Source organism: Lolium perenne, chromosome 4 (assembly GCF_019359855.2).
Source record: "Lolium perenne isolate Kyuss_39 chromosome 4, Kyuss_2.0, whole genome shotgun sequence".
Classification (NCBI taxonomy): domain Eukaryota; kingdom Viridiplantae; phylum Streptophyta; class Magnoliopsida; order Poales; family Poaceae; genus Lolium; species Lolium perenne.
Genome location: NC_067247.2, coordinates 1,527,452 through 1,549,421, shown reverse-complemented (window position 1 = coordinate 1,549,421; position 21,970 = coordinate 1,527,452). Strand labels below are relative to the sequence as shown.

The window sequence follows — 21,970 nt, the reverse complement described above, 5'->3', positions numbered from 1 at the left end:
CTTTCGAATTTTCTTGGTATATAGGTAGACCAGGCCCTCCTCCGCCAATTCCTAAAGTTTGGGATGATTTGGTTGGATAGGGAGGGCCAGGAGATCCACGTGATTAAACCTTTCTAGCAATGGAGGAGATAGAGTGTTCTTCGTCTTCGATAGGTCTAATCCGAGGAGGTCGGATGAAGATACCATCCGTCCCACTAAGATTTCCAATCTTGCCAGCTACCAGTATTGGGTAGGATGAACAGGCCATCCGAGGGCCAGATGTAACTGTCATTCTCCCCATATTTTTCTGCCCACGTGGCATCTTCTCAGCGCATTTCTTGGGGTACTTGGATTAGGGTTGCCAGATGATTGGGCCTGGGTTGGCCGGATAATCCACCCCACAGATTTTGCCAGCCCGTTCCTCTTGTCTTCTTCTTTCTTCACTTCTACTCAACATAGCATATAACACCATAAGCAGAGCCCACACAGCCAATCCTAGAATCAGATGGTGAACTTTGGAAAGGTGGATCAATATCCGTGGTGCCAAAGACAATCCCTACATACTTGAGCACATATGGTGAGTCTTCTTCGCGAAGAGGAACTCAAATGGTATCAAAGATCCAAAGCCCAATTCATTTTGGAAGGTGATTCGAATACGCGATATTTTCATGGCTTGGCCAATGGAAGACATCGGAAAAAGCGTATTCACTCTCTCATCCAAGATGAAGGGGTGATTGAAGGCCACGAACAACTCAAATCATACATTACTAATTATTATAAAGACCTGTTCGGTCCTCTGGAGGAAAGTTCTTTTTCTCTTAACGAGGACTTAACGGATGACATACCCCAAGTTTCTATGGAAGAAAATGGCCTACTAACCGCACCTTATTCTGAGGATGAGGTTCAGAAGGCAATTTTCCAAATGGAATGCAATAAAGCACCGGGTCCAGATGGTTTTCCAGCAGAGGTTTATCAAACTTTTTGGGATACTATTAAATCGGACCTTCTAGATTTGTTCAGTGATCTCCACATAGGACAACTAGAATTATTTCGTCTAAATTTTGGTGAAGTAATTTTGTTACCGAAGGTTAATGAGGCAGAAAGGATTCAACAATATATACCTATTTGCCTATTAAACATCAGTTTCAAGATTTTCACGAAAGTGGCCACCATTAGACTTAATACGGTTGCGGATCATGTCGTTCAACCATCACAGACTGCTTTCATGCAAGGAAGGAATATCCTTGATGGAGTGGCAGTGTTGCACGAGACGGTACATGAGATGCATTCTAAGAAATTAAATGGGGTCATTTTAAAATTAGATTTCGAAAAGGCGTATGATAAGGTCAAGTGGTCTTTCCTACAACAGACACTTAGGATGAAAGGTTTTTCTCCAGAGTGGCGTGCTCTAATTTATGATTTTGTGTATGGAGGTAGTGTGGCAATCCTGGTTAATGATGACACCGGCCACTATTTCCAAACACGAAAAGGGTTACGCCAAGGGGATCCGCTATCACCGATGTTGTTTAACATTGTAGCGGATATGTTGGCGATACTCATAGAGCAGGCCAAGTCTGATGGTCAGATTGAAGGTGTGATCCCACATTTGGTTGATGGGGGTTTATCTATCCTTAAATATGCCGACGATACAATTCTATTTATGGATCATGATCTCGAAAAAGCTCGCAATCTGAAATTAATTTTGGTGGCTTTTGAGCAGTTGTCGGGATTGAAAATCAATTTCCATAAAAGTGAATTGTTCTGTTTCGGAGATGCCCAAAACGATATGACTCTATATACAGAGTTGTTTGGTTGTGGGCAAGGCCAATTTCCTATTCGCTATTTGGGTATTCCGATTCATTATCGGAGACTTACAATTGCTGAATAGAAAATTGTGGAAGAAAGATTACAAAAACGCCTTAGTAGTTGGAAGGGTAAATTGTTGTCCCTCGGAGGAAGATTGGTTCTCATTAATTCAGTACTGACAAATATGGTTCTATATATGTTATCATTCTTCCTGTTGCCAAAAGGAATTCTGCATAAACTCGATTATTATCGATCCAGATTCTTTTGGCAAGGGGACAGCGAGAAAAAAAAATATCGACTGGTTAAATGGAGTGTAGTTTGTAGTCCCAAAGATCAAGGCGGACTGGGAGTTCATGACCTGGAGGTCAAGAATTCAGCTCTGCTGGGTAAATGGCTTTTTAAGCTTCTTACTGAGGATGGGATTTGGCAAACTATTCTTCGTAGAAAGTATATTGGCTCGAAGGCGCTATTCCAAGTGGTTTGGAAACCTGGGGATTCTCACTTCTAGGCTGGTCTCATGGCGACAAAAAATGTATTCTTTCGCTATTGTACTTTCTCTATTAAGAATGGAGAACAGATACGGTTCTGGGAAGATGTTTGGTTAGACAATGCTTCCTTAAGTGAACAGTATCCTGCCTTGTATAGTATTGTTCATCGCAAAGGTGATACCATTGCCACAGTAATGGCTACCTCACCTCCGAATGTGACGTTCGGACGAGTTTTACTTGGACAAAGGCTATTGGCATGGAATGCTTTAATTCAATAGCTGGGAGATATTCACCTATCACCTGAACCGGATGAATTTAGATGGAATCTTCATGTAGATGGCACTTTCTCAGTCAAATCTTTATACAATGCGATTCTTCATTCTGATATACCGGTTGATAATAATAAGAAAATCTGGAAGATGAAAATACCATTAAAAATTAAATTTTTTGGATGGTATATCTTCGTCGCGGAGTTATTCTTACCAAAGATAATCTTGTCAAGCGGAATTGGCATGGAAATTCTAGGTGTGTTTTTTGTCACCAAGATGAAACTATTAAACACCTTTTTTTCCAGTGCCATTTTGCGAGATCTATTTGGTCAGTCATCCAAGTAGCATCTACCCTGTATCCCCCGACTAGTGTAGCCAATGTCTTTGGCAACTGGCTTCACGGTATCGATTCAAGGTTTAAGTTGCTTCTTAGGGTGGGGGCGCTAGCAGTTATCTGGGCACTCTAGCTAAGTAGAAATGACAAGATTTTTAACGATAAAAATTGTTCTTTGTTGTAGGTCATCTACAGATGTACAGGTATTCTCCGTTTGTGGTTACCTCTTCAGCGGATGGAGAACCGAGACCTATTTACGGAGGTCTGTACACGGTTGGAGGCTACGGCGAGGGATACTTTTCCCCTACATGGGTGACAGCATAGTCTACGGATTGCAACACCACCCACACCTTAGGCGTTATATGATTCATCGCTCCGATATGTATTCCGCCTAGTTTTATATACTCTGAATCCAGACACTTTGAACAGCTGTGTGCATCCTGGTTATGCAGAGGCTGGATGTAATTGCTTTCCCGAAAGTAATAAAGAATCCTTTATCGAAAAAACATGAGCACATATGATAAACAACATTCACGTGTTGTTAACAAACACACAAAATCTAGAGGGGTGGTAATTGCTCTTTGAGCTTTTGAGCAATCAAAAATAATAGCTAGGATATAAACAACTATATATTAAATAGTATAGGTGATAACGCCTTGCCTTAAACTTTTTTTTCCTCTAGTAGTATCTACCAACAGTTTCATTGACTTTGATGGCCACACTTTCTCCGAAAATGAAGTTATGAATTAGAGCGTGCCACTCATTAGAAATACCTTTCATCCCGAATGTTTGTTGAAGGAAAGACGACTTAACTTTATCATATGTTTTTTCAAAGTCAATCTTAAGGATCATCCTGTTCATTTTTCTTTGCGATGTAGCTCATGGACTTTCTCATGCAAAGTTACGAGTTTATCTAGGATATATCGTCATTGCATGAAGGCAGTCTCAGTAGAGCGAACCACGTGTTCAACCACAAAATTACACTAGAACCATGAAGGCTTCTAGTGTAGTTCCTGAATGAAATGTCACGTCTTGACGTGGAAAATATAATTAGTGTACGGGCTGTGAGCTATTTTCGACATGGCAGAAGGGTGTCACAATTAAAGTCGGGTCAGTTCATTGGCCAAACATGCATGCAACAATTTCCCCCGATGCCTGCAGCATTGCCAAATTACTCAAAGCTAATGTGCAATTACCAACAAGGAAGCTATATATAGGAAAAAGAAATCAATTATTATTCCAAAGCTCGATCCGATGTCGTTCCATCGGATACAGGAGAAATGTAATTACATGGCGCGCGCTGGCCAAAGAAAGAAATGGAAAATTTGATCTCTGCGAAAAACAAGATTAGAAAGAAAGAAAGCTCTGCTCGAGCGGGCGACGGCATCTATGGTCACCACGCGCGCGCGCATTATTAATTACAGCGAAGAGAAGGAGATCGAGTGTCGCATCGGCGGTGGCCAACTGATCCGACGACCGATCTCTGCGCCGGGCCGCGCGCTCAGTCGGCGGTGCTGGGCTCCGGTGCGTCCGCCGGGGAAGGCTCGGAGGCGGGGGAGGATCCCTCGGGGGCGTCGGCGGCGGGCGCGTCCGCCGCCGGCGCAGGCGCCTCGGCCTCCTCGGCTGCCTTCTTCTCCGCGGCCTTCTTTCCTTTGGCCTCGGCGAACGGCGCCACCGCGACGGCGACCACGAGGAGGGCGAGGATGAAGAGAGCGACGCGGGCCATTCTGTCTGTCGGTTGGTTTACTGGGTGGGTGAGTGCTTGCTTGCTTGCCTGCTTGTGTGCCTGTGTGCTATGGCGATGGATGGATGGATGCTGCTTCACCGGCACCGCGCGCCGTGTTTATATGGGGTACGCGCCGGCTATTCTTAGGGTGAGCATGCAGGCGGACGTCCCCGTCGTGCGAGGTGAGCCGCTAGTGGCGAGCGGTGCTCCCTATTTCATGGCATGACAATGCTCTGGTCCTATAAACTGATGAGTTCTCCAAAGCTGCATTTTCTTTGCCCGTCAGTCAAAAGTTCAGTTTTCTGCTCTTTTTTTCTTTCTTTCTAAACTCAAGTATTTAATAAAACTTCAGTACTTCTTGTCATGCACTGAAATACTTCGTTTTCTTGAGTATTGTGGTTGTTTACAACTAGGGCACCTTAATATATCTTATGTTTTGTCCCCATGTATGCACTAATTAAGGGCACCGCCTTAACGGTGCCCCCAAAAGGAAAATAAAAAGCATGTGCTGGACGGACGAATTCACATCATCATAGTAATTCAGTAATACTGTAGTTGATACTGGACCTCCCGCAATCAAGAAAGTATTGCCAAGGTTGACCTCTCGGACAGAAAAAAAGGTTGCAAGAGTTGACAAAAGCATAATATACAAAATAACGCAACATGATGAATTATTTATTTCTGCCTTAGGACCGCCACATTTTTATTTTGGAATCCATAGTAAACATCCGTGTTCAATTATTCTATACGATTTCACTTAGTGTTGCAAATCTTGCATTCACATTGGCTGCCACGGCACCGAGCAGCACTGTACGAGCCCCCGTCTTGCTTCCTTAAGTTACCACAAGCCAAAATGCAAAGCGGTTTGATGCAAAACAGCACGCCCAGATCGGTTATGCTGCAATAATCTGTGGAAATTATAAACACAACATGTTTGTGAAGGTGCCCGTAATATCCCGTAAAATCCTATCGTGTAGAAAACTTACATCTACTTGAGATGATAATAACAAAGATAAAACTCACCTTCTGCTAAAGTTGGATTTCCTAAGCACAGAAGCAGCAAGAGGAGAACGCCTGCAGACCGTGCATCCATCACAAACTGCTCCACTAACACAACGATACCGCTTATCTTGGTGTAATTTTTCGATAACACTCTTGTGTCTTGTGAAGAATTTAACAAACTTCCGTCTTATAGACTTCTTGCGAAAGCTGGAAACGGAAAGCATGTAATGTGGGACTAATAGAAAAGGATACGAATAAGGCCATTGAATTCCACTTAATAATATTTTTAATGGAGTACTATAAACTCATAGCTGTATCTCTGGCATCTTAATGATCATTATTGAAATAAAATAAAGAGACGTGGCACATCTCAATTCGGCACATAGCAAAAGGAACCGCTAGGAATCGGAAGCCCATATTACATCGTATTATCAGTTGTATGTCAAGCGTACGCTGTCTTCAGGTGCATGGGGTTGGTTAGTCTCCACGATTTTTCAGACCTTTCACAATAAGTTTTTCTATAATATCCTAGGTAATTTTCTTATGTGACACTGTTGCGGTCAAAACCCACCGGCGGGCAGCGACGGGCAACACAGTAGAGCCGGGAACAACTTAGGGCTGCGGCTGGCCCTGGTCCCTCCGAGCGACGGCCCGCAAAGCCTCTGGTACACACGTCCGATGCTGATGCAAGGGCGTGCCACCTGACCTATACCTGATCAGGAAGGTGATGGAGATGCCTCGCTTAGTTTCCTGCATGGCATACACGTAAACATTAAATACGAGCCTCGATCGGCTCTCAGGTTATCCTGTGAATCGGCTCAAGGAGCCGATCCACCCATGATTCGTACGAGGTACACGAATATATGGTGGTCCTGCTTGATCAAGATAAAGCTAAAACGATCTACGACGATTTAGGGTTTTCACCGCATAATCGGATCATCCTACTCACGATTGGGCCTCGCGGCCACGCACGGTGATCGTAGTTTCCATCCTAGACAAGGCCTAAAAACCAACACGAGGTTGATCCCCGGAACATCCTGTCTAGGACTAGCAAACGACACCCTACGTGCCGCTGGATCCTCCAACCCTTTGTAAGGCCTAACTATTGCAGATATTAAACTAATCCTTAAAGAACAAGGAGCAACCGTAACGGATCGGATCTACTAAATAATGATCAAGCGGGGTGCCGCCCCCACACCTAAGATAGGTGTGAGGGCGGCTAGATATGCAAGGGTTGCACTACGATAGCATGTAATACGAAGAACAATGCTAACCCTAACATATCTAAGATAACTACGTTGCTCGCCATCAAAAAGGCTTCAGTACGAGCAACGCATGAACAACATAAAGCTTCTGCTGCCTAGATCGCAAGATGCGATCTAGGCAGCATGATGCTTACCGGTAGAAACCCTCGAGACGAAGGAGTTGGCGATGCGCCGAGATTGATTTGTTGGTTGAATGTTGGTTGTCGTTTATTCCATAAACCCTAGATACATATTTATAGTCCAGGGGACTTTCTAACGTGGGAATAATCCCCACCGTGCACGAGACAAACTCTACCTAAACGACACGTATCCTACTATGTTACAGATACACGGGCAATCTAGCCCAAACTCTTCGTGTAAGGCCGATTCACGTTATTCTTCCATGTATATTCTTCAAATCCATCTTGATCGCGGCCCACCTCTGACTCGGTCAAATTCCGGTGATAACACATGCCCCCCTGGTTTTGGAATTGATAATTCCAAAATCACTCTGCCCTTTCTTTCGTTGGGTCATGTCGTGGCAGAACCGTTGCAGTATCCTTCATCATGATGCCTTGCCTTCTCAACTTCTCCGCGTGACCTGGCAGTTTTTTTTTTTTAGGCACCACTTCCTCGGAAACTGCTGTGGCATTGAATTTCCACTATATCCCCTTTTATTTAACCGCTCCGAACAGTTTATTTCCGCATCCCCTTCGCATTAGCACTCCCAAAAGCCCTCCTGCGCCACCATGTCTTCTTCCTCCTCTGCGCCATCGGATCTTTCCAGTCAGTCCTCCTCTTCCCGCGAGCCGACGCCGGAGCCGAACCAGGAGGAAGTCCACGCGGCGAACATCCGCCGCGCCATCGAAGCCGGGGAGGAGTCTAGCCATGACTTCTCCATCTGGTCGGAGGACGACAAGTCCCTGACCGACGGGGAGAGCGACCTCCGCTTCCTCGCCAATGGGGAAACGGAGGAGGAGAGCGATGACGATCGCTTCTCCTGCGACGACTTCACCTCTCCCGAGGAGGAGGAGGAGGAGAAGGAGGAGGAGGAGGAGGAGGACGACACCCCCTCCGACGAGCCGCCGGCCAAGCGCTTCTGCCCCTGGCCGGGGAACCTCAGCGACTTCGACAACGACGACGACGACGCTGACGAGGAGGACGAGGACAACGAAGGCCCGGTCGGCGGCCGTTGGAGCAGCGACGACGAGCCCGCCGGGAGTAGAGCCGACAGTGGCGACGACGGCGACGACGAGGGCAGCGACGGCCCATAGATAGGACCTTTAGTATAGGACCAGTAGTAGTAGATGGGGCAATGTACCCCCTAGTACTTCCTTTTGAGAGCAATCAGCTCTTTATGTAAGAAATCTCGTTTATCAATGAAGAACTTCTCCCAATTTGATTTTGCCGATTTCCTTTGAGCTTAATTTAGCCGATTTCCTCTCATACTGATCCTGCCGATTTGTCCCCTTAGCCAATGCGTAATGAGCCGATAACCATGCATCGGTCCTTTAAAATTCACCCTTCAATCCTTCAACTGATGATTTTTTGAGATCTGGTAGACAATGTAGAGTCTTCAGGAAAGCCTTTGAATTCTTCCAACCAAACCTAATGGTCGCTCATCATTTTGTGAAGAAGGTTGTGACGAAAGATCAGCCGATGGTCCCCCAATCGGCTCCTGAACAGAGCATCCACCAGGCCTGCTGCCCCCCGAGCCTTACTCGAGGCGAGAATGTCAGAGAGGGTGCACCAAAGCCGATCACCCTTCTTCCTTCGAAAGCCGATATACCTCCCACAGCTGAACTGGACTTGGTGGAGACCCGGTAAACCTTGTATAATTGCACTAGAGTCGATGGCTTGCGCATCGGCTTCGTTTCTCAGTTCTAAAGTCGATGCCCTTGCATCGGCTGTAAATTTTTTTTTACTGGCCGATTTTTCCTATCAGCCCCAATATTTTACTGCACAAATGTTCTCCTCTGCATGTTCACATGTTCATGTTCATCTGGTTTAGGTGCCCCCCGAGCCGAATCTGCCAGGTGACTGCAGATATCGGCTTTGTGGTTAGCCAAGGCACTGCACTTGCACGTCGGCTCTGCTAGGATCCGTGTTGACTTTCATCCACCGACGTGACCGCTGCCCAATAGATCGATGTTGAACACAAACAGAACATGTGGTGAAGATAATTTTGGCCGATTGCTGGAATCGGCCTCCATATTGATTGAAAAAGCTCAATGAAGGTTTTGTAATATTCCTCCATAACTCTTTGGAGCCGATCCCAAGGATCGGCCTCGCCATGTTTGCTCATTGTTCTGCTCTTGCTACATGGTCAGGCCAGTGGATAAAACCAGCTTAACCCTTCCCTTCGTCACGTCGATGCGCTCGCAGTCGTCCAAATTGATACCTGATAGTGGCTCTTGGCCTGCTGCTTCCCAAGCGTTCATGCCAGCCGTTGAAATTTCGGCTGAGTCATCGGCCTGGACGACCTCTACCTCATCTCCATCCCACTGTATTATGCATTGGTGCATCGTGGAGGGAATGCAGCAATTGGCGTGGATCCAATCTCTTCCTAGCAGAACAGCATAAGTGCTCTTGCTATCGACGATGAAGAACGTCGTAGGGATAGTTTTCCTTCCTACGGTCAGATCCACGTTCAGAACACCTTGTGCGTCAGATGCTTGGCCGTTGAAATCGCTCAGTGTCACGTTGGTCTTGATCAGATCTGAGCTAGAGCGTCCCAACCTCCGTAGCATAGAGTAAGGCATAATGTTGACTGCCGCTCCGGTGTCCACCAGCATCTTATTGACAGGCCTCCCATCGATATAACCTCGCAAGTACAAGGCCTTCAGATGTCTGTAGCTTCTTTCTCGTGGCTTCTCAAAGATAACCGGCCGTGGGCCGCAGTCAAGTTGTGCCACAGGTGCCTCGTCAAATCCTGGAGCACTGAACTCCGAAGGAAGGATGAACACCATGTTTGTGCCAGCCGATGTTTCCTCATAGGCTTTCCTTTGCTTGGGGCGCCACTCCATTTTCCGTGGACGACCCTCTTCATCCAGGGTTCGCTGAACTTTCGCAGCCAGATCAGGTCGCGCCTTCCTTAGCGTATGCAGGTATAACCTTTCGGCTTCCTCCAAGCCGCGCAATCGCTGAACCCTGCGCTTTTGGGAACGGCTGAGCCCGTCAGGGCACCACCTTGGACGGTGGTACCTGTCTTCTTCTTCTTCTCCCTCGTCTTCTGAATCTTCGAGATCTTCCAACCGAGGGGACTCAGCGCGTTTGCTTTGTGTTGGGAGAGGCCCTAGACGTTTGAACACGGACACGTTGGCTGCCTCCTTCTTCTTCTGGTTGCATTCTGGGCAATTGCCGATTGTGGGCAATCGGCTCATTCCTGAATCCCAGCAGTGTCTGAAGAAGGGGCAGTCCCAGTGCCTATCGTTGTCGTCTTGCTCCCTTGTCTTTTCCTTGGCACGGCGCTCGTACTCCTCCTCATCGCGATCATGCCGACGATGTCTTCTGGCTTCTCTAGCCAGACGATCTCTTTCATCTTCATCACTGGATCGTCGGCGTCGGTCATACTGACTCACATACTTGTTGAGGAGGTGATCAGAGAGGGGTCGCTGATATCTTATGTTCTTCACTTCTCCCTCTGTGACGTAGCGCTTGCCATCATGACGGAGCCGATCGCGTGGAGCGGCCTCCTCTGTGTCCTTGCTACGAGAGCAGCTGCCCTCGTCTCCATCCTTGCCAGCGTGGTGTCCAAGTCCTACCATGTTGATGCTGAACGAGGATCCTGGCTGGCAACCTTCAGGGTAAGTGCATTCCACCATGTTAACGGCGGGAAAGGGTTGGGTGTCGACCTTCATGGCGTACTGGTTGAAAATCAGACGTCCTTGTTCTATCGCCATTTGGATCTGCTGACGCCACACCCTGCAGTCGTTGGTGGCATGGGAGAGCGAGTTATGCCATTTGCAGTATGGCTTTCCATTCAGCTCCTGTACCGTGGGGAATTTGAGACCTTCGGGTATCTTCAACTGCTTCTCCTTGAGCAGGAGGTCGAAGATTTGCTCAGTTTTGGTCACATCAAAATCAAAACCCCTGGGCGGACCTGGTGGCTTAACCCATTTGCAGGACACGGGGGTTGCCCCCCGAGTCCATTCAGCCACTGCTACCTCTTGATCTCCCGCAGAAACTTCGTCTTCCTCTGCCTCGACCAGGACTACTGCACGCTTGAATTTGTCCTGGTACAAGTCCGGGTGGCGCTGTTCATATGCCGACAGTTTCTGAACCATGTGCGCCAGTGAGGGGTAGTCTGCTTGGGAGGCCATGTCCTTGAGCGGTGCTGCAAGGCCCGCCATCGCCAACTCGATCGCTTCCTTTTCGGTCACACGAACCGAATAACATCGGTTCCTAAGATTCCTGTAGCGCTGGTTGTATTCGGTCTCGGTTTCTCCACGCTTCTGACGTATTTGTGCTAGATCGGCAAGGCCAGACTCGGAAGCCTCTGAGTGGTACTGCGTATGGAACTGTTCTTCCAACTGCTTCCAAGTCCGGATCGAGTCTGGTGGCAACGAAGTGTACCACCCGAAAGCCGATCCCGTGAGGGACTGTGAGAAGAGCCTCACGCGTAGTGGATCCGACACTGAGGCCGTTCCTAGCTGTGCCAAATATCGGCTCACATGCTCGATGGAGCTGGAACCATCTGATCCACTGAATTTGGAGAAATCAGGGAGCCGATATTTAGGTGGTAGCGGGATCAACTCGTACTCGTCGGGGTACGGCTTGGAATAGCCGATTGCCCTTCTTTTCGGCACCATGCCGAACTGGTCTCTCAGTATGGTACTGATCGATCCGCCGTGCCGGCTGCAGGAGTTGAACTCTGAAGATTCGCCGGGGTGGCGTACGTAGCCAGCCATGCTTGCTTTTCCAGCTACGAGCCAACTGCAGGAGCTGAGCTGCGGAGGTTCGTCGGGGTGGCATATTTAGTTAGCCACGTACGCTTCTCAAGATCTGTTGCGACGTTCCTCCCGTTTTCCCGAAGTCCCGATGTTGTGGCCTGGTTTGTGAGCGCTTGATTACCGCAATCTGGCACATACGTGCACATGTACCCGTGAGGGATCTCCTTAGGCGCCTCATGCAAGAACTGCAGTCACTAGGGTCACCACCGATCTTGTAGACGATGAATGCCGGTGAATTCGGCACTTCGGTGCTGCCAACGCAAATGGCAGCGGTGGACGGGACTGGAGTGGCAACTCTCCTTGATGCGTCCCGAGAGCTGGTCCCGACGGCGAGTGCGGTGCCTCATGATCTCCTGGATCACCCGAAGAGCGACACGCTCCAACGTGTTTACCAGGTTCTCAGAGTGGCGGTGTAGCGAGTGAGCCACCAAGTAGTTGATCTCCTGCCGCAGGGACCTGATGCGTTCTTCTGACGGGGCAGAGAGGTCTATCCCATCGAGTGCACCATCAGGAGTGAACCCCTTCCACCTGATGCCATGTGAACGGGTTCTGTGGAAAGAGCCGATGAGGTCGGCTTCGAGGATTGCTTTGACCTCGTCATACTTCTTCTTGAGCTCGTCGGTCAGATCCTCGTACGTGACTGGCGTGCCGTCCGCCATCTCAGATGTAGATGGCGATGTGGTTGATGTAGACGATTGTCCCACCGGGCGTGCCAGAATGTGTTGCGGTCAAAACCCACCGGCGGGCAGCGACGGGCAACACAGTAGAGCCGGGAACAACTTAGGGCTGCGGCTGGCCCTGGTCCCTCCGAGCGACGGCCCGCAAAGCCTCTGGTACACACGTCCGATGCTGATGCAAGGGCGTGCCACCTGACCTATACCTGGTCAGGAAGGTGATGGAGATGCCTCGCTTAGTTTCCTGCATGGCATACACGTAAACATTAAATACGAGCCTCGATCGGCTCTCAGGTTATCCTGTGAATCGGCTCAAGGAGCCGATCCACCCATGATTCGTACGAGGTGCACGAATATGTGGTGGTCCTGCTTGATCAAGATAAAGCTAAAACGATCTACAACGATTTAGGGTTTTCACCGCATAATCGGATCATCCTACTCACGATTGGGCCTCGCGGCCACGCACGGTGATCGTAAGCCGATCCTAGACAAGGCCTAAAAACCAACACGAGGTTGATCCCCGGAACATCCTGTCTAGGACTAGCAAACGACACCCTACGTGCCGCTGGATCCTCCAACCCTTTGTAAGGCCTAACTATTGCAGATATTAAACTAATCCTTGAAGAACAAGGAGCAACCGTAACGGATCGGATCTACTAAATAATGATCAAGCGGGGTGCCGCCCCCACACCTAAGATAGGTGTGAGGGCGGCTAGATATGCAAGGGTTGCACTACGATAGCATGTAATACGAAGAACAATGCTAACCCTAACATATCTAAGATAACTACGTTGCTCGCCATCAAAAAGGCTTCAGTACGAGCAACGCATGAACAACATAAAGCTTCTGCTGCCTAGATCGCAAGATCCGGTAGAAACCCTCGAGACGAAGGAGTTGGCGATGCGCCGAGATTGATTTGTTGGTTGAACGTTGGTTGTTGTTTATTCCATAAACCCTAGATACATATTTATAGTCCAGGGGACTTTCTAACGTGGGAATAATCCCCACCGTGCACGAGACAAACTCTACCTAAACGACACGTATCCTACTATGTTACAGATACACGGGCAATCTAGCCCAAACTCTTCGTGTAAGGCCGATTCACGTTATTCTTCCATGTATATTCTTCAAATTCATCTTGATCGCGGCCCACCTCTGACTCGGTCAAATTCCGGTGATAACAGACACTATATTAAATGATGAAATAGATTGGTGTTGTAACTTAGCTAAGCTACTCCCTCTGTACTGGTTTATTAGGCCGACCCGTTGTTCAAGAAAAAAATCAATCATAGACTTGACCAATAAAATATAAAGTATTACTTACAAAAATTATACCATCAAAAACGTCTTTTCCATGTGAATCCAATGGTATCATTTCTATGACATATAATTTATATTGTGTTGATGAAAATTATAGTCAACCTTGTTCTTAACCTATATGGACCTAATTAACTGCTACGGAGTGCGTACCTCCATTTATGTTTATTAGGTTAATATGCATTTCGAGAAAAAAACATTAACCATCAATTTAGTCAATAAAATATGAGATATATGACACAAAAAATATATCACTAAAACATCTTTTGAATATGAATCCAATAGTATATTTTTGTTGTATATATCAATAGAAACTGGCAAACCAAAGTTCTTGCGCAATGGCATTCTGTAAGTGTTATGCTAACGACTTGCGCAGTACAACATGGAGTGTTGTGCTAGCTCATAGCACCATTGACTCATTGAGTCGACGTAGTCACCAATCTGACATGACAACATATTACTGTGTGAGAAACAGTGTAGAAAGCAGAGAGTCAGGCCACATGTTGTTCTGATCCCAACAGACAACAAAGTCCATTGACATTTGTTCTTTAGACAAGTTATATTGTTGAGAGAGTAGAGGGCCATTGCATCGACCCTCCCAACACACACAATTTTTTTTCCACTAGTAGGAATGTATTGTCGCTGGCGGGTGCTTAAACACATGTGTTGATGTGCTAGTCGTTATAACCCTTACCTTGTCGAAAATGACTCCGAGTCACATTAGGTAGACGTCAGACGCACAACACTAAGGGCCGCAATAGGCTTGGGTAAGAGATAGGTCCATCAATGTTTCTCCCGGTTTTGGTTTTTCTGTTTATTCGTTAATTCGGTTTAGTTTCAGGGCATAAGGGTTGATTATTTTATGATGCACAATTATATTTGTTTTAAACATGTTTTAACATCAATATATATAATTCACTTTATTAAAAAAGCAAACAGGGTGTATACATAATCTTTAAAACCATGATCATAATCGAACTCACATAAGTAGTAATCTAACATCAACAACCTTACATTTGAGCACGACATATGAAAACGACATAGACATCAATTAGATTGTCAAATCAAATGAAAAAACAAAATGTACAACTTAATAACAAACGAGCAAGCACATTTACTATATTTTTTAGATAAATATGCCCAGGTGTTGTGTCACCACCGCCACTACTGTCAATGGTGCCGCTTCCACTGGCGAGCTCTCCAACCCATAACATGCTACACCCTGCTCAACTGCCCCCCCCCCCCCCCCCACCACCACACACACACACACGCACGCTGCACCAAGTCGTCGGCACTAGATACTCAATCTCTTCCATTGGCGACCCTCCACCGCTCAAAATCGTCGCAGTCGGGGACCTATGGTTAGTTATCGACCCTACCAATTTAAGATTTTCCTTATCCCGCACTACAAAGCCGACACCAGCTACTCTCTGCCGTCGACGACCTTCTGCTGCACAAAATCGATCATTTTTTCATGCGGTGAGGACCAACACTAACACAGTTGTATCTAGGCACTTAGTGCGTAGATACATCCGTGTCTAAAAAAATTGAGTCGCATGTTTTTGGGCAGAGGAAGCAGTAATTTTATGTATGTTTCTATTTTGTAAAAAAATAGAAAATTTTAATTTTTTTTGACTTTCTAAAAAGAAAAATACACACTTACTCGCAGCTGAAGGGAGTAATACGCAGTACTTTTCAAAATCCATCTAACAAAGCTTGGCGAGTCTTTTAAGAAAAAACTAATGAGGCATGTTCCCAAAAGGGGAAAATTTACTGTGTTGCATGGACGTATTCATTAATATTTTTTGTTTACCCATGCATATTACTGTTCAAATATTTTAGTATAGTATTCATCAACAAGCAGAGCTTAGTCTTCACCCTCAAACAAAAAAATTAATGAGGCGTGTGGTGCACGGACGTTCATCCCAAAACGGGAAAAAGTATGTGTTGTAGGACGAACTCACATCGTACTTCAGTAACACTTGATTCTAGACCAGCGTCCGTAAAAAAAAGTATTGCGTCGATTGACCTTTGGAACCGTAAAAAGGTTGCATGATTTCTCAAAAACATAATACAAAATAACACGATATAATGAATTATTTATTTCCTCCTTAGGATCTCCATATATGATTTCGGAATACATAGTAAAACATCCTTTATTCAGTTATTATATATAATTTCACCCAGTGTAGCAAATCTTGCATTTGCATTGGCTGCCACCGCACCGAGCGGCATGGTAAGAGCCACGGTTTTGTTTCGCTGAGTCAGCACAAGCCAGCGCGCAAAGCGGTTTGATGCAAAAGAGTGCGCCCAGATCTTCTATGGTGCAATGATCTGTGGAAAATACAAAAAAAAATATGTTTGTGAAGGTTATTACATATTTGCCCTAAAATGCTGTAAAATTCAGTCGCATAGAAAATTTACTCACATACATTTAAATAGATACAATCAACTCTGGCCAAGTCATATAATATGTACTTGAGACGACAATAACAAAACATAAAACTCACCAGCTAAAGTTGGATTTCCTAAGGACAGAAACAGCACAACGAGAACACATGCGGCACGTGCATCCATCACAGACCGCTCCACTAACACAACAATACCGCTTACTAGTTTATTTTACCGAGAACACTGTTGTGTGGTGTGATGAATTGAACAAACGGCCATCTTATAGAGTTCTTGAGGAAGGTGGAAAATGGAAAGCATGTAATGTGGGATTAACAGAAAAGGATACGAATAAGGCCATTGAATTCCATTTTAATATTTCTATGTATGCTATTTTGTTTTATTTCTTTTGTAATTACAGAATGATAGAACACATAGCTGTATATGTGACAGCTTAATGATCATTATTGAAATAAAATAAAGAGACGTGCAGCACATCTCAATTCGGCGCATAGAAAATTGCATTGTGCATTATTCAAATTAATTTAGGGGAAACAATAGATTCTTTCCTAGGTAGAACCAGCTCACCATGGCAATAAAAAATCGTCTCATGTAATGCTTCCTCCATTCCAAATAAATTGACACGGAATTTTCTAGATATGCATGTATCTACAAGCTTTTTAGTACAATGCACATGAATCTAGACAAAATGCGTAAATTAATTTAAAATGGAGGGAGCAATAACTAATGAATGCCAAACACATGGCTAAATTTATCCAAATGATTCTCTACATTATAATTCAGGTTACAATGGCAATAACCAAAGCTATTGTCAATCCAACTTTTGGGTAAAATTGCGTCCTAGAAAATACGTACGTGCATTCATAGGAACGGAGGGAGTTGTATTCTAGTTGGAGGAAAACAACAAAACAAAACAAAATCTGAAGAGCCTAATATTCCCAAATTATAACTCATATGTGTTTTGCGCCGTCTAGCAATAGCATCCAACATTTGCATAAATAACGGATGAAGATTCTCACAAGAATAAAGTTGTCTAAAGAACATCCCATAATTACTTAACTAGTGCAAATTCAAACTTAGAATAAAAGTTTGTACATTGTTTTATTTAGCCCCAATATGCTTTATAAAAGCAGGAGGAGATAAAGTTTGAAAAGGCAAAAGAATCGATCCATGTTGTTGGAACTAATCTTGTTAGTTTCTCATCGTGTTTATTTGTTTGACTTCTCCTTGTAATTGAGTCGCTGCAGTGACCAACATACCACTGCATGGTGTAGTACGCAATTCGTTGACATAACAACAATGAAACACTGTTCCACTAGTATTATATTCCCCGGAGTGGTACAATAGAAACATGTGTGAGTCAAATGCATGTCTATAGAATTAGAACTCCGACTCTTTACAGCATAGCCTGCTACGTATAGTAAGGTAAAGCTGCAAATAAAACTTTAGAAAAACAACTCGTAGAGTAACTTATTGCCAACTCTAGTTATAGAGGTACTTGGCTTGCTAAAGAAACGATGACTGAGCTCTAGCTACTTAGGTGTTAGGATTAGTGAATAGGTTCTCTTCTACTTCGTTGACTCTCCGGAGAGTCCCACGCCTTGGTAGTAGTTGACTCCTCCTTCTTCAAGTTTCACTGTAGCTATTATTTGATGTCTCCCAATCTAAGCAGGGGGTTCAAAAGGGAACGTGTGAGTTCGAGTGTCATGCACTAGCTACAACCACAGACCAGAAAGTCGTAGGCAAACGCATGTTTTTCTAATCATTTTTTAAAAGTTTTATTTTATTCTGAAAAACTATGTCCGCCAGTCTTCACTAGTTGACCATAACTTCATAGAATTCCTTTCCTCACGCGTTCGTAGTTCCTTCCTGAAACAGGGAGTGATGAGCCACAATTCAATATACTCTGCAGAGGTGTGTTACTTTACCCATAAGATAACCTATTCTTGTTGCCAACCGGGCTCGATATTCCCGTTCACACTTCCTTGCTATGAGGCCGAACATAAGATTCAAGCCAATCATCGTCCTTTCTCGCGACCCCGCATACCCAGCCGTTTGAAGTGGTGGCTGTGTTTAGGTTCTGTCTGCACCATTGGTCGCTTGCCCTAATTTGGCACATAACCCTTAGTCCAAACCTTTTCAATCCATCGTAGATGGTAGATCACCCTTTGTCTATAAAATCGGACGGGGAACTTAAGGCTTTCCCAACTCATATGGAACCACCGAACTCACATGCAGGCTCTATCAACTCCGTTGATATGCGAGGGGAAAAAGGTACAGTTGACTTCTCTGTCTCATTAAAGATCTTATGGTTACCACGAGATTTACGGTGCAAGAATCACTAAACGATATTTGTTGTTAATCCTAAATATGTGAATACAATAACCCAGTTGTAATGAAACCTCCACCAATAACTCAAACCATGGTTCCATTGCCCACCACATAGTCATATTCATAATTGTAGATGACGTGGGCATATCCCAGTGGTTAGGGTCGTAGTGGCACACCCCAACGACCGGAGTTCGATCCCTGTCAAGGACAAATTTCTGAAATTGTCACGCCAAGTCCTGCTTCTACTATATCAGTAGAGTGTAGTTCCTCCTAGACATTGTTTCATTCTTTTTATATTCATAATTGTAAAGTAATACTATACTTTTGAATGCAGGAGTGATAAGTAGGTTCAGGGCCCTCATGGTGAGGGAAAACCCCTACGTCCTGCCTTGGTGTGGTATTGATATCTCTCCGAGAGGGAGTATGGTGTTTACAAGGTGGAGACTTGATTAGTTCCTTCCTAGATCTAGATGGGATATCCTCTAGGAAGAAGATGATGGTATCTAAGTGGTAGCTCCACGGGATCAAAATCCGAACCTCTCTACTAGGCAGCTTCCTTCCCTTTTACAACAGGCGTGCCCAAGGAAGAGGATAGTTGTCCCTAGCTAAGCCCATTGACTTGGTGCATGGCCACACCAAGCACATTGGTCCTTACGAACCGCGACTAAAGGCACGTCCACGTGGCCGCCAGCAGTCCGTCGGGGCGGAGGACCTTTAGTCGCGGTTCTCCTGGCCAACCGCGACTAAAGGCCGCCGCAGGTTTAGGGTTTTAGCCCCCCCTAAACCTGGTTTCTTTTTAATTTGTATTGTTTTATTTCTTTTGGGTTTTAATTTTGAAGAAGTTTCACATATTCTACGGTACTACATACATGCATATGAATGTACAATTTCAAACAAATTTGAAATTAGAACCAAAAAGAATTCAAGAGGAATATACAATATATATTCAATATCGGATGACCATATACAATTTTGAACAAGTTTCCATACATAATTTAGTGCATATGAAGTTCTACGTCCTCTACATAGTGTTCTCCTCTAGGATCGATGACTTCCCTCGCGAACCATCCAGCTAGTTCCTCTTGAAGTGGTTGGAAGCGAGCTTCTGGACTAAGCGTCTTCCGGAGGTTATTCCTCTTGATGTTGTTCTCAGACGGCTGCCGCTCAATGGTGTATCTCCGGATCCTCTCACAAACATAGTATCCACATAGATTGGTCCCCGGTGGCTGAATATCCCCAGTCCCAGACACTGCCCTTTTAAATTGTAGCTCTTTTTTGAATTCACCGACCTTTTCATCTACGAACCGTCTCCAAACCCTACGAGGCAAAGAAAATTAAATGAACAAGAGAGTTATTAATTAGTTACTTGATATTAGGAAATGAACGAAATAGGCCGATCGATATAGAGCGCAAATGAATGAAAATAATTACTTTTGCATCATTTTTCTCATGTCGGCCCAAAGCGCCGGATCCATATTCAGAGAGTCGTGGACGAGAACTGTGGAGGTGTGAAATTGAATTACTAGCAGAATCCAGTGGAACCTGCGGACACGATACATGCACAGTCATGCATAACTCATCGATTAGCCACATACCATGCATGGAGTAAACAAAAGAGAATGTGCTCAAGACAGAAACACTCACCCAAAATGGTAAGGAAATAGAATATCACTTTTGAGTTCCTGTTTTCTAAGAAACCGCCACAGGTCTTCCTCCACGTCGGCGGGGTGGTGTTCTAACACATATGAATTAACGATGTGTGGGTTAATGAACCCAACATCATGGATGCTCCTTATTCGCATTTCCCGCTTCTTCATTCTGCATAATAGCGTACACAACAAGATAGTTAGGACAATATATATATATATATATATATATATATATATATATATATATATATAGTGCAGGCAATGAACGAGATGGGGTAGAAATTAATAAATCACTGACAGAACGTAGCAACTAATGATAGATTTGTCGAGCTCGCGCAGATTGAACAGCTGGAACAATTCACTCCGATGAATTGTTATATAGTAATGTTTGAAGTGATGCTCATGTCTAACTTCCGCATAAATATAGTCTTTGGCGTTTTTAAGTTTTATGTAACCCTTGTACCAATTTAGCAGACCTGTCATTTGTCGAGGTAGATCCTCTTCCTGCGCAGGCTCGACGAGAGGCCCATTCGGCACATATGTAAATACTACGTCCTTCATTGGCGCCTCATCAAGGCCTAACAGTGCACGAAGAGTGATACCTAAGTTGGCCGCTTGTTCTCTGGCACTCGTTACAGTCAATCCCTGTGCTGCCGCAGCTGCTATGATATCGGGGGCATCCGGACCGGCGGCTTGCACTATGAGCGGGGCGATCGATTGTTTACTTTGTTCCCCGAGCTGGGCAACTTCTTTCCCCCCTTTTATACTTTCTAATTTTTTCTCGGCCTCCTCCAAGGCTTTCTTCTCCTGCTTCTCCGCCAACTCTTTGTTCCTCTTGAACGTGAGTGCTTGCCTACGAAGTTCACGTGCATAGTCGTCAGGCAGATTCTTCGCGGCTTGGGACGGTGTGTTAAAAAATGACTTAGCCCACCTCTTTTCCTTCTCAGAAAATACTGGCTTGGGCTCGGCTCTCTTTTCTTCTTGCAGTCCGCCTTCCATTTCTCATGCTGAGCAGCCACGGCCGCTGCATTTTCCTCGACACTAAGTTCCCAAGGTCTCGGGATGAGAGGCTTCAGTGATGGCTCTGGTACCTTTGTGGTTCTAGGTACATAAGGGTCCGGGTTAATAACCCAGAACTGCTTCTGCTTCTTCGCCGGAGGTGGATTGGGGGGCGGCGTCTGATCACCCGCCGGACGAGGACTGGGGGGCGGCGGCTGATTACCCGCCGGAGGTGAATTGGGGGGCGGCGTCGGCTGACGTGAAGGAGGTGTAGGTGAACCAACACCACCACCGCCACCGCCACCACCACCCGAGGGGGGTGGACTTGTTTGCCTTGGCGCCTCGCCTGGAAACTTGATTAACTTCTTTTTCCATAGAATGAACTGGCGCTTGACACCTCCAAGTCTTCTCTCCCCTTCTGGTTAGCAATGTCAATCTCCAGTTCCTCAAACCCTGGGACTATTTCCTCCACCGTGACACGAGCATAGCCATCTGGAATGGGGTTGTTGTGGTGGAGTGCTCCAGGCTCACATGGTAAAGCACTGCCGATGGCTACCTTCGTGGACATGTTCCCAATTGGATAATGCAGATGACATTCTTTCATCTCCTTTACATCGTCCACGGGGTAGCGAGGAGGCTCCGGTGCAGTAATATCGACCGCCGTTGCATTATCAGTAGCCGGCGGGTTCTCCGTGGAAGCCACGCTGCTTCTCATCCGCTGCTGGCTTCCGAGATCCGCTGGATGATCTTCATGCGCCCCAGCTGCCGATCTTTCTTGTACTAGTATACTC

General features: G+C 45.6%; 2 long non-coding RNA genes across 2 annotated transcripts; both read right to left on the bottom strand.

Moving 5' to 3' along the window:
- Positions 1–15,870: 15,870 nt before the first annotated feature.
- Positions 15,871–16,422, bottom strand: LOC127347965 (uncharacterized). The gene is made up of 2 exons (XR_007879658.1): positions 16,302–16,422; positions 15,871–16,125 (listed from the first exon to the last, which is right to left on the bottom strand). It is a non-coding gene; the product is annotated as an uncharacterized lncRNA (long non-coding RNA).
- A 3,294-nt stretch (positions 16,423–19,716) lies between these two features.
- On the bottom strand, positions 19,717–20,286 carry LOC127347964 (uncharacterized). Its single transcript, XR_007879657.2, has 3 exons — positions 20,176–20,286; positions 19,963–20,073; positions 19,717–19,848 (listed from the first exon to the last, which is right to left on the bottom strand). It is a non-coding gene; the product is annotated as an uncharacterized lncRNA (long non-coding RNA).
- Positions 20,287–21,970: the final 1,684 nt, after the last annotated feature.